This window comes from Saimiri boliviensis, chromosome 9 (genome assembly GCF_048565385.1).
Source record: "Saimiri boliviensis isolate mSaiBol1 chromosome 9, mSaiBol1.pri, whole genome shotgun sequence".
In the NCBI taxonomy this organism is placed as follows: Eukaryota; Metazoa; Chordata; class Mammalia; order Primates; family Cebidae; genus Saimiri; species Saimiri boliviensis.
Genome location: NC_133457.1, coordinates 18,048,765 through 18,061,004, shown reverse-complemented (window position 1 = coordinate 18,061,004; position 12,240 = coordinate 18,048,765). Strand labels below are relative to the sequence as shown.

Here is a 12,240-nt window from a genome sequence, read left to right as displayed (position 1 = left end):
AACTTTTTTCCCTAACTTAATGTGTACCTCTTCATGATTCCCCATGCAGATCACTGGCATTTTGTTTCTTAAGTCAGACCATCTCTTCATTTCATTTCATGCATTAAATGAATCCATTTTTCTGATTACACAAACCAGAAAGTGCAGAATAACTCATTTCTCTCTCATCCATTTTTTTGTTTTGTTTTTTCTTTTTCTTTCTTTTTTTTTTTTTTTTTTTTTTGCATTGTTCCAAGTTAAATCAGTGACTAAATGTTGTCTCAGTCTTTTGCTTAAAATCCGTCAGTGGTTCTTCATTGCCCATAGAATAAGTATCCTGAGATAAGGCTCTTGTCTGTATTTCCAGCCTCACTCTCAAAGTGTTCCTAGAGCTTGAATAGTTTTTATATATTTAAGGGACTTCTATCTTTTTCTCTTTTATAAATTGTTGTTGTATTTTTCCTATTTTTATAGGAATTTCCTTTTCTTCATCTTCTAATTTTTAAGAGTTGTTTACATATTAGAAATATTAGTTCTTCATCCATTATATACTATGTTACAAATATTTTTATCATTTGTCAGATGGCTTTTTATTTTTATGGTATTTTTACCATGCACAATCTTTTATTTGTTTATAATAAAAATTATCAATCTTTTTATTAATTGCATTTGGATTTTTTTAGTAATAGTTAGAAATCCAGTTTATTTTATTTTATTTTATTTTTTATTTTTGGAGACAAAGTCTCACTCTGTCGCCAAGGCTGGAGTGCAGTGCCGCGATCTTGGCTCACTGCAACCTCTGCCTCCTGGGTTCAAGTGATTCTCCTGCCTCAGCTTCCCAAGGAGCTGAGACTACAGGTGCACACCACCACACCCAGCTAATTTTTTGTATTTTAGTAAAGATGGGATTTCACCATGTTGTCCAGGCTGGGTCTCGAACACCTGAGCTCAGACAATCCACCCACCTTGGCCGCTCATATTGCTAGGATTACAGGTGTGAGCCACCGCACCCAGCCAGAAATCCAATTTAAAATAGAACTCACCCATGCTTTCTTCTAAGTACTTGTATGGCTTAATTATTTCTATTTTGATCCTAAAAGCATTCAGAATTTAGTTTTGTGTTAGGTGAAAGATATGGGTATAATTATATACTTTTTCCAAATGGTTGCTTATCATTATTAAAAAATATTATTTATTTAAAGGTAGATCATTATCCACAGTGAGTTATAATGTTTATCTTATACATTTCTATTTTTTTCTTTCTTTCTTTTTTTGATAGAGGTTGGCTGTTATGCCCAAGCTGGAGTGCAATGGTGCAGTCTTAGCTCACTGCAACCTCCGCCTCCCAAGTTCAAGCAATTCTCCTCCCTCAGCCTCTCAAATAGCTGGGATTACAGGCATGTGCTACAATGCTGGACTAATTTTTGTATTTTTAGTAGAGATGGGGTTTTATCATGTTGGTCAGGCTGGTCTCAAACTCCTGACCTCAGGTGATCCACCCAAAGTATGGGGATTACAGGCATGAGCCACCACCCCCAGCCTCTGGGCTTTCTATTCCACTAACCATTTGCTCCTGAACTGGCACTTCACTGTTTTAACTAGAGGCTATTACAGTGACTTTTAATGTCTGATCAGGATGATTCATCTATAATTTTTGGTATTTTTCTATTCTTGCCTGTTTGTTGTTTCATTTCAACTTGTCTAACTCCACAAAATAGCTTCCTCAGGATTGTGTTCGATGTGTAAATTAACTCAGAGAGAACTAACATCTTTATAATGTCAAGTTGCCCTATCAAAGAACAGGGGATGTCTTTCCATTTGCTCTAGACTATTCTCATATCTTTTCTGTAAAAAATTTTGTTTTCTTCCTGTAAGTTTTATGTATTTTTTAAAGTTTATTTCTATGTATGCAATCTTTTTTTTTTTTGAGACGGAGTCTAGTGCTGTTGCCTAGGCTGGAGTGCAGCTCACTGTAACCTTCACCTCCTGGGTTCAACGACTCTCCTGCCTCTACCTCCTGAGTAGCTGGGACTACAGGTGTGTGCCACCATGCCTGGCTAATTTTTTATTTTTAGTAGAGACGGGGTTTCACCATGTTAGCTGGAATGGTCTTGATTTCCTGACCTCATGATCTGCCCCCTTCAGCCTCCCAAAGTGCTGGGATTACAGGTGTGAGCCACCACGCCCGGCTGTATTCAATCTTTTTTGTCTTCAGTATAAATGAGGTTTTTCTCTACTATTATGCCCTATTACTGGCTACTATTTTTCTATATTTAAGGTATAGATTTATACCCATTAATTTTATATCTGCCACATTACTGAATTCTTTTCATTGTTTAAATTTATTTTATCATTATCAAAAATTTCTAGGTATAGTATCATATCATCTGCAAATAGAGATTGCTTTACTACTTCTTTATCAATTCTTATGCCTATGTTTAATTTCCCTTGTCTGATTACATCGGCTAACACTCTTAAAACATTGTTGAACAGTGTTTAATTTGTCTTGAGTGAGATTTGGGTATTATTCTCTAAAACTCTGTGTGTGCATATCTGAAAAATATATAACACAGAACTTATATTTAGAATACATAACTTATAAATAACACTAATAACCCAACAAGAAATGACAGCCAACCCAATAGTATGTGAGCAAAATATTTAAATTGGTACTTTGTGTAAAGGGAAATCCACATAATTACGGCCCTGTGTAAAGGTATACCATATCATTAATAATCAAGATATCTCAATTAAAATAAATGAGTGACCTCTGCACACTCACACCATTAGCTCAGATTATGTAGTCTGAAAATTTCAGGAGTTAATGAGAATATGGAAAACATAAACAAATATAAACTGTTGGCAGGATAAATTGTTAAAATCACTTTGTAAAATAGGTTAGCAATATTTTCAAAAGTTAAATATATTAATGCTTCATGCTTCAGCAATGACACTCTTGGTTACACATCCTAGAATTATACTGTCCAATACACTAACCACTAGTCACATGTGGTTGTTTATATCTAGATAAATTAAACATTTTTTAAATTTAAAACTTGGTTCCTCAGGTGCACTACCACAGCTCAAGTACTCAGTAACCAGATGTGGCTGGTGACTACTACACTGAATAGTATCCATATGGAACATGACCATATTGCAGTTCTATTGGAGAGTGCCACCTAGAACATATTTACATTTTGGGAGCTCTTTTTTTTCATAGCACTAGCATTTAGGCATATGCCAAAAGTTCATCAACATTAGAGTATATCCTTAAATTATTTTTATAATAGAATACTACATACAGAATTGTATTTTCCATGAAGCCACTGAAGCTTAAATTTTTGGCTTCTTGCTTGCACTAGTCTCTTCCAAGGCTGGGAGGAACCCTATCAATGTGTCCAAGTAGGATTATGTTTTCATAAAATTAACAAAAAGAAGATTTCTGTACCTTTTTAAAGAACAAAGCTATATAAGCTTTCAAGACCCCTGAAATCTGGTTCTACCTCTAACTAAAAAAGAACAAAACAAACTAAAGCTAACAAAACATGCATGAGTTTTGCAAACCTAATGACCGAAGTGTAGCGTAAGAAGCACTAACACCCTCCAGCCCTTTTTGCCCATGCTACTGCCTAGCCATAAAGCATCCCATGTTGTACATTTGTCATCTGTTGTTTGGACCCAAATATGTCTTCTCTCTGTTAAATTTTATCCTACTTCCTTTAGACTACTCTTCCTAAATTTCAATAATCTTTTCTAATGCTGTAAAAAATGCTTTCAGATGCTGATCCTAAGATCTGACTTCCATATTGTCATTCTAAAGTTTGTGTCACCATGAACTTAATAAGTTATCCTTCATGTTTCTATCAAAATTGTTCACTGTGGATCAAGACAGGGCCAAAGACAGAAGCCTGACATACACTACTAGAAACAAGTCCTCTCATTCATTTTGATTTATTTAAAAACACGGTTAATATTCTGGGTTTCAACAGTTATTAATTTCCTTAGTTGCTCTTGCAGTCAATATATTTTTCCTCCCTTTTGTTCACAAGGATATTATTAGGAAATTAGAAGACACTTCAATAGAACACTAATATAAAATTTTCAAATGCATTCCTTTCATCTGCCGTTAGTTTATTCAGTAAGTATTTTTCATAGACGCACTGTGGATATAAAGATATAAGCCTCCTACTTTCAAGTTCCTCACAGGCACATATGTGAAGAAAACTTTCAAACAATTAGCTGTACTTCAGTGAGAGCCAAATTGTACAATGTACTTACAGACCACAGAAGGTCTACGTAGTGTTATGTACAGCAACACTGAGGAAGAAAGGAATTAATCTACAAACACTTAGTTGTAGATAATTCATACTGTGTCCTGGTCTTACAGCTTTTTTTTTTTTTCTTGGCTCTCAAACTCTGTCTTTTCATCTTAGAAAGATAGATCTTAGAAATTTTCATGAATCTTAGAAACTTTTTCCAGGAATTGATGTAAATATCACTTGTCTACTTTGTTGAATTCACTGCTTCCTATTTTATTTTTATTTATTTGTTTTTTTTATTAGAGACAGTGTCTCACTCTGCCATCTAGGCTTGGAGTACAGTGGTGTGATCATAGCTCATCATAGCCCCCAATTCCTGAGCTCAAAAGATCCCCTGCCTCAGCCTCCTAAGTGTTGAGATTACAGGTGTGAGCCATGGTGCCTGGACTGCTTTCCATTTTAAAAACTGAAAATATTTGCACAGTTTTAATGTTCCCATTTGTTTTAAGGATATCAGCAACAACCATATTCATACAGTGACTTTTCACACTAACTTTGCATATAATTCTTTCAGACAGAAATTTGCACTTCTACAGTAGCAAGGATCTCTCATTATTTTTATTTTAAATTTGTCTTTCTTAATATTTACAAATATTTTCTTAGTGCTTTAAGATTCATTTAGAAAGAATATAAAAACAAATTAGGAGCTGAGGGTATCAGCTTCTTCTGTGCCATCCCTTGACTTGACGGCATTAGCTATAAGCAGTGGGCCTATTCCTTTTTTTGACCTTTGGATCTAAACATAAATTTCCAAAGACCTACATTGTTACTTTAGTATTTTTGCAAGCCACAGATTATTATATTCATTTAGACTTCCTAATATTAACCTTCCCATCTTTTGCAATGAATAATTTGTTGTAGAGGTTTCCCTCAGGCCTGACCTGACCTGCACTAATTTTAAAGATAAAAATTTCCTTTATTCCTTAACTGGATCACTTATGATTATACAGCCAAAATTGCAGTCTTGACACTCATATGTGGAATTTTTTTTTTCTGTTTCTCCCCCCAAATTTGCCTTCTAAAAGTTTAAATGTGTCTAGCCTACTATGTTTAGCATTTTTCTTCTGGATATCACATACGCTAGGAATGCATAGTTGTTTTTCTCCTTAGGTGTCCAACTCTTCTACTTTCACTAATTATTTATCCCATATTGATAAGAATTATATTCTAAAAAACTGTTCCCTCTTGCTTCCTGTACTCTCTGTGAGATGAAACTGTCAGCAAAGAAAAGCAAAAATATGCCATCTGATTTGCTTTATAGTTTAATAGACCCCAGCAGAATCACCGGAAAACATTGCCTTGCCATTGGGCAAACACAGACTCTCTCTACCTTCACAAATAATCTCTATTCAAAAAGAGTCACCTTTTCTACACCTTAAGCTGTGATTTAGAAATCTTTATTTAGTTCAGTGGCACTATCTGTAAAGCTAGAAAAGTATCAACACTAAAAGCAAATTAATACCACTTAGTAACAATTATTAGCAGTTTATAAGACTCACCAATTTTAAGCAGTCATAGGAATTAAAAGAGAAAAATTTCTCAGAAAAAAAGCTCATAGTTTTTTTGAATTTTACCTTTTGGATAAAGATAAAACTTGAACCAGCTTCTTTCTCTCATGAATCATACAATACTAAGTGGTAAAACCAGGACTCAAATACATTTGTCATTCTGTGAAACAACAAAACATTCTGTAATATTTGAGTGTAAAAGTCTAGCATGCGTCCATTCATTTTGGAGCAAATATTACTCTGATAAAATGATATTTAATATTCTTTGTTTTAATCACTAATTATGATGTAGTGTCTAGTCTCATGAAATTTTGCCGCTAGAGCATTGGCTTTGGAAACAGGCAGGCCTGAGACTTAAATTTCTTTCAAATATTTCAACATTATCTATAACTCTTATCAACTGCATATAACTTAATTCTGTAATCTTAGGAAGGTGGTTTTACAACTTTTGATTCATTGCAATAAAAATGAACCAGAAATTACTCAGAGATGATGTCATGTAATTCAATAGAACATAGTACAGTGCTACCAGGGGAGGCTCCAGGATTTCTATATAGAGAGAGCATCAGAATGACAATCTTGTGAAAGGGATGTCTAGAGAAATTAACTTAAAGTGCTTTGCCTATGCAACTCCCTGGTTTTCACTGGAGAGCATGTTTATTGAAGTGGTTTTGAGAACACCAGTGAAGAATAATGAAAAGGATACCAAGATCCTCTTCTGTTGTCCACTGACACAACCACTACATATTATATGAAATATTACTTAAGGCAAATAATATAATCTCTGACCCTTAGTAAGCTTACAGAACTACTATGAGGATTTAATATTGTGATCATTTGTAAATAATTTCAAATACATACAATTATTAACACACGTATATGAGAATAGTACAGAAGTACTAGTGACCTTCAGATACGCATGTATTTCATAGAGTAGGAGCTCTATAATATGCTGTGGAATGACTGAATAAATTTCAGTGAAAGCAATTGTGTATTTCAAACTGGAATGTGGGGGTGATTCAGATGTTTGTAATAAAGTTGTTTCCTTGTTCTTTCATAAAGAAACTCAAAGGATATCAAAGACTTCCTAATAATAGTGCACCAAAGATACCTTAGGCCATGCCTTCAAATACTTCTAAGAGTTTTAGGTGACTAACTGGACCATTGATCCCTACAGCAGAGGAAAGTTGCTAACAGCCCTGAAAACACTGAGGGAATTCTGATTCCAATAAGAAGATTTACATTCCATATTGAACTTAGAGTTTCATCTGGAATTTTAGGTTCAAATAGAATACAGAGTGATTAGAAAGATTACAAGCCTAGATTAAGGATAAACATAATATTTACTACACTAAGTGATGACTGACAATTTTTTTTTAACATTTTGGGGGGAAGAAAGGTGGTAACTGACCTTCTTTATGTGAAAAATATTAATTTATAGCAGTACTAATTCATTTTCTATTAGTTAAGTTTAACTTTTATATGAGAATTGTAGCATTTTTTACAAAAGTATGAAGAAGAAATTATTGCAGTCTGAATCTTTGACAAGATATTCACATTACTGGTATAAATAGCTCCGACTAGCCTTTAATAAGCCTGACCTCTGGAGAAGCACTTACTATAGGAAAATATCATAAACCCAGCCAGACATTAACACTTAAAAAGAAAATACTAGTACCAAGTCCAAATTCAAAATAACCAAATGAGGATTCCAGCAGGTTGGTACTAGCATTTAGTTTTTTTTTTTTTAAATTAATGATTCTAATGAACTTCTTACATTGAATAACACTAGTCTGCATTTTATAAATCAAAGTTATAACATAATGAGGAAAAAAGTGTTCCAGTTGTAATTAGGGTCTTTCTCTTATGTTTATTGGAGTGACATTCAGCTCTATGAATAGGATGAAACATCATTTTGTACTTTAATTTGAGCAAATGATGAAAATTAAGCGGATTTGACTTGATCCAATTTTCCTGCAGTCTGCCAAGTCATCAAGTGGTAATAATCATAAGCACCCATGAACAAATGATATTGGTTTCTTTGAGTCAATTCCTACATTGATGAAATGAGTCATGGCTATTTTTAATTATTTAAGATCCAAGAGCACATATGGAAATAGTTGGGTTTCTGAACTTGTCATTTTAGCCAAATTTCAATTTTAGTAATTATTCTGCTTACCTCATTTCCCCATGATATTATAGGGTTGTCGTTGTTTCTTTCTTTCTTTTCAAATTGTACTCAAAGCTTCCTGTTCTCAGCTGTGTAAATTGAAAAAAAACACAATGGTTTCAATTCAGATGCAAATAGAAATAACCATTCTGAACGAACTATTTTATAGTTTAGGATAAAAGACCATTAAAATAAGCAAGAAAAATATCAGAGATAGAGAAAATTGACACAATTTTACTACAAGCAACTTTCTTCACCAGTGAAACTTTTTTTGTTTCACAAAGTCAAGATAGTGTCATTTTAAAACCTTGAATGGACCAGAAGAGGAAAGGTGTTTTCCCCTAATCATTACCTTACTTGTTATTAGTATAGTACTTAGCAGTATATAACAAACTTTTATATATATTGCCTAATCTCATCCTCTTTCTAGATAGACAGGGAAGATGTTTTCTTCTGCTTTGATAGACAGTTGAACTGAGATTAATATCCTAATGGTCTGTTGATAAATGTTTAACAACTGTAACTCGCATTGTGGGAAAAAGTGTATGTATATAAGTGTGTGTACATATATAAGCTTATACAACCTTTACTAATATAAAGGATGTGTAGCAAATAATTTACCAATAATATTAACATAGATATTCTGTATTGTAAATTCCCTATAGCTACCTGATTCTCACAGAATGCTTTGGTTGATTTTTACAAAAATCTTACAACCATGTCCAAACTGTAGTTACAACTGACAATATAAATGTTGGTTAACATTTATATATACTAATGAGTAAGATAAAAATTAAATAACTAAGGCATATGCTAAACAATGATATGATTTCTTTATTGAATTACGTAATCATTTTCAAATACACAATTTCCTGTGCACCTCTTCCCAAGTCTGCATTCAGTGATGTCACATTGGGAGTTTCAAATCAGCCACGGTGGGAGTATTTATACCATGCAAGTCAGAAAATGCTACATATTAGGACTTGTGATGTACAACAATACAATTTTATATAGTATTACCAACATACAGATACAATAGATGTAAATAATCTCAAGAACATAAGTAATAACAAGATGTATTAGAATAATTAGGAGTGATGAGCTTTGAGTATTTATTTCCTTTGTTTTTAATTTAGTTTAAGTTTATATAACTTATTTTTAATAATCAGCTTGCAAGATTTCTAAAAATTGCATGAGCCAGTTTGAGCCGACTCCAGCATACTACTGACATACTCCGTTCTTTAAGAAAATACAATATAAAATACATGCAAAAACGGCCAAAGTCTGATCATAAAAGCCATAGTCCCTCCAAGCTGGCTGTCCTGGACTGCTTTTTCCCTCTCTGCCCTCTCTTAGGATAACCTTTTCCCATCCTTCTTAAAATCCGATTCTCGCTCTGTTTTTTTCACTTAATGAATCTGTCCTTTACCAGACACCTCACCTGAAGGGTTGGTTTAGCTGCCTGGTCTTCCTGGTTTGACTCTAAACTTTTCCCAAGTAATAGGGATTGGATTTGCTTCCATTTCAAATTCTCTAATTCAGCAATACATACTTCTCTCCTCCCTCTCACCATATCCAAAAGACACAAAAATCAGTGGGAAAGACTCAAACACCCAAGTTACAAGGCTGGAATTATAAGTTTTAAACTCAAGGCCATGTCTTCTGACTCAATAGTTACTGCTCTTAAAACAACAACAATGACAAAAAAAAATCCATTTTTTAAAATAAGGAGATAACTGACAGAAAAGACCATCTACTTTTTTTTTTTAACCTCTATATCCCTCACTACCCCAGTCTAGTAGAAATGACTCATGAAGAGCTAACACGTTAAAAAGACAAAGGGAAGAGAAAAAGGAACTCACACCTACAAAGTTCTTGCATACATAATAAAGTCTGATCTTAACGTTTATACTCCTGGGGGCTGGGTGCAGTGGTTCATGCCTGTAATCCCAGCACTTTGGGAAGCACAGCGGGATGATCACAAGGTCAGGAGTTCGAGACCAGCCTGGCCAAGATGATGAAACCTTGTCTCTACTAAAACTACAAAAATTACTGTATTTCTTAGGGCATGGTGGCAGGTGCCTGTAATCACAGTGACTTGGGAGGCTGAGGCAGAGAACTGCTTGAACCTGGGAGGTGGAGGTTTCAGTGAGCCTAGATCGCACTACTGCACTCCAGCCTGGGTGACAGAGAGAGACTCCGTCTCAAAAAAAAGACATAAATAAAAGCAATATTTATATTCCTAAAATTATTTTGTTGATATCAAGCTTTACTTTTAATTGTGTTTTTAGAATCATATTTTGTTTACCTTTATATATAATTTAGATTTAAACTCCCTAAAAATGATACCCTACCAATTTATATAATATTTAAGTTAAACTCTTTTAAAATGACACCCTAACAAATTATATAATGTTCTCATACCAAGTCACATCAAATTTTAGATTTGTGAAGACTTTGAAGCAAAATAAGAGTAACAAAGTCATCTAACTACAGACAGAAGCATTTTAAACCTCCCATTGCTACAAGTTAAAAGTCATAAATCAAAAAAAAAGTAGTTTAATCAGATATATTTATACTCAAGAATACTATTGCTTTAGAAATGTCTTAAACAAAAATGAAAATTTCTTAATAATGGAAATAAAAAACATGTGAATTCTACTATTCCTCAATAATTAATTAGCTGCTTGAATTTGTTTCTGAAGTGTCTGTTACCTGTCTTGTAGAGTGGGAATAGTTATGTTGATCCCACACTAAACTAACATTTTCTACTTTAAACAATGGGGGTTGGCCTGAATAAAAAATTTACATAATTTTATATGATATATAAGTTAAAGTTTAGTTGGGCAACATTAAAAAAATCTGCTTGAAACAAAAGGTTCCAATGAGAATCAGAATTCAGACCACCTCAGTGCTTTTTAGACAGGTTCAAAACTAGACACACATTAGTATATTTATAATTTTTGATTGCTGCTGCCTCTATCTGAGCCTAAGGAATCAGGAAAAATATTGGATGGTCAAGAAATTATACACTTTCATATATTAAATATTTTGAATCCCCTGGCTGTGTTTTTCTATAAAGAAATCACTTTTGTTTTTTGTTTGTTTGTTTAGGAGAGACACGGTCTCTCTCTCTCACCCAGGCTTGAGTACAGGTGTACAGTGGCACAATCATAGCTCATCAAAGCCTCCAACTTTTGGCCTTGAGGATCCTTCTACCTCAGCCTCCTGAGCAGCTGAAACTACAGGCACATACCACCATGTGTGGCTAATGTTTATTTTATTTTTTAGAAATAGAGTCTTACTATGTTGCCCCAGCTGGGCTTCAACTCCTAGGCTCAAGCAATATTCCTGCCCTGACCTCCCAAAGTGCCAGGGTTACAGGATATATAAATTACATATATGTTACACATAAATTATACATGTTACATATATAAATTATATATATATATAAAGGTTTAGAAAACATTACCTTTGGTAGAATGTATGTGTTTTTAAGGTATTCATGGTTGTAGTTTTGCTGTAGAAATTACTGTAACATTTGATTTTAAACATATTTCCCAAAATCTACCTTCTTAACTTTCTGCTCACATTCTAAGAATAAGTCAGTTTTTCTTAGAGGTATTATTAATTGATTTATTTTATTTTATTTTATTATTTTATTTTTGGTCAGTATCTCAATATTCAGATCTCTTCTGGTTTTCTAGCAAGTTAGTATCCCAGCACAAACTATTCTAAAATACTCCAATTAAAAAAAAAAATTTCCTCATTATACCTTTTTACTTATATGAACTATAGACCTGCTGAACTAAGACAATATATTTCTGCCTTCTAATCTGTAAGAAGGCAATTATTTATTTTATAAATAAAGAAGGGAGGAGTCAACTAGAATGATAAATAGTAGATGGAAACTACTGGTTGGAATGCCATTAGAAAATCATTACAATAGCCATCCTAACATATGTGAAGTGGTATCTCATTGTAATTCTGATGTGCATTTTTCTGATGATCAGTGATGTTGAGCATCTTATCACCTATCTGTGGGCCATTTGTATGTGTTCCTTGGACTAACATCTATTCAACCCCAGAGCATATTTTTAAAAGGTGGTTATTAATTGTTGCTTTTTCTATGCATTGAGATGTATGAGTTCCTTATATATTTTCAAATTAACCCCTTATCTGATACCATGGTTTACAAATATTTTCTCCTATTCTGTAGGTAGCCATTGCATGCCATTTGTTTTCCTTACTGGACAAAAGCTTT

At 33.5% G+C, this 12,240-nt stretch overlaps 1 protein-coding gene and 1 long non-coding RNA gene across 5 annotated transcripts in view; one reads left to right on the top strand and one right to left on the bottom strand.

Moving 5' to 3' along the window:
• LOC141585592 (uncharacterized) overlaps positions 1–12,240 on the bottom strand; it is a 402,245-nt gene that overhangs the window by 326,407 nt on the left and 63,598 nt on the right. For all 4 annotated transcript variants that reach the window (XR_012519137.1, XR_012519135.1, XR_012519134.1 and 1 more), the window contains exon 3: positions 7,986–8,065. This is a non-coding gene — a long non-coding RNA (uncharacterized LOC141585592). The remainder of the gene's footprint in view (positions 1–7,985; positions 8,066–12,240) is intronic.
• Positions 1–12,240, top strand: part of GPR149 (G protein-coupled receptor 149) — an 80,283-nt gene that overhangs the window by 18,453 nt on the left and 49,590 nt on the right. The window lies entirely within an intron of this gene.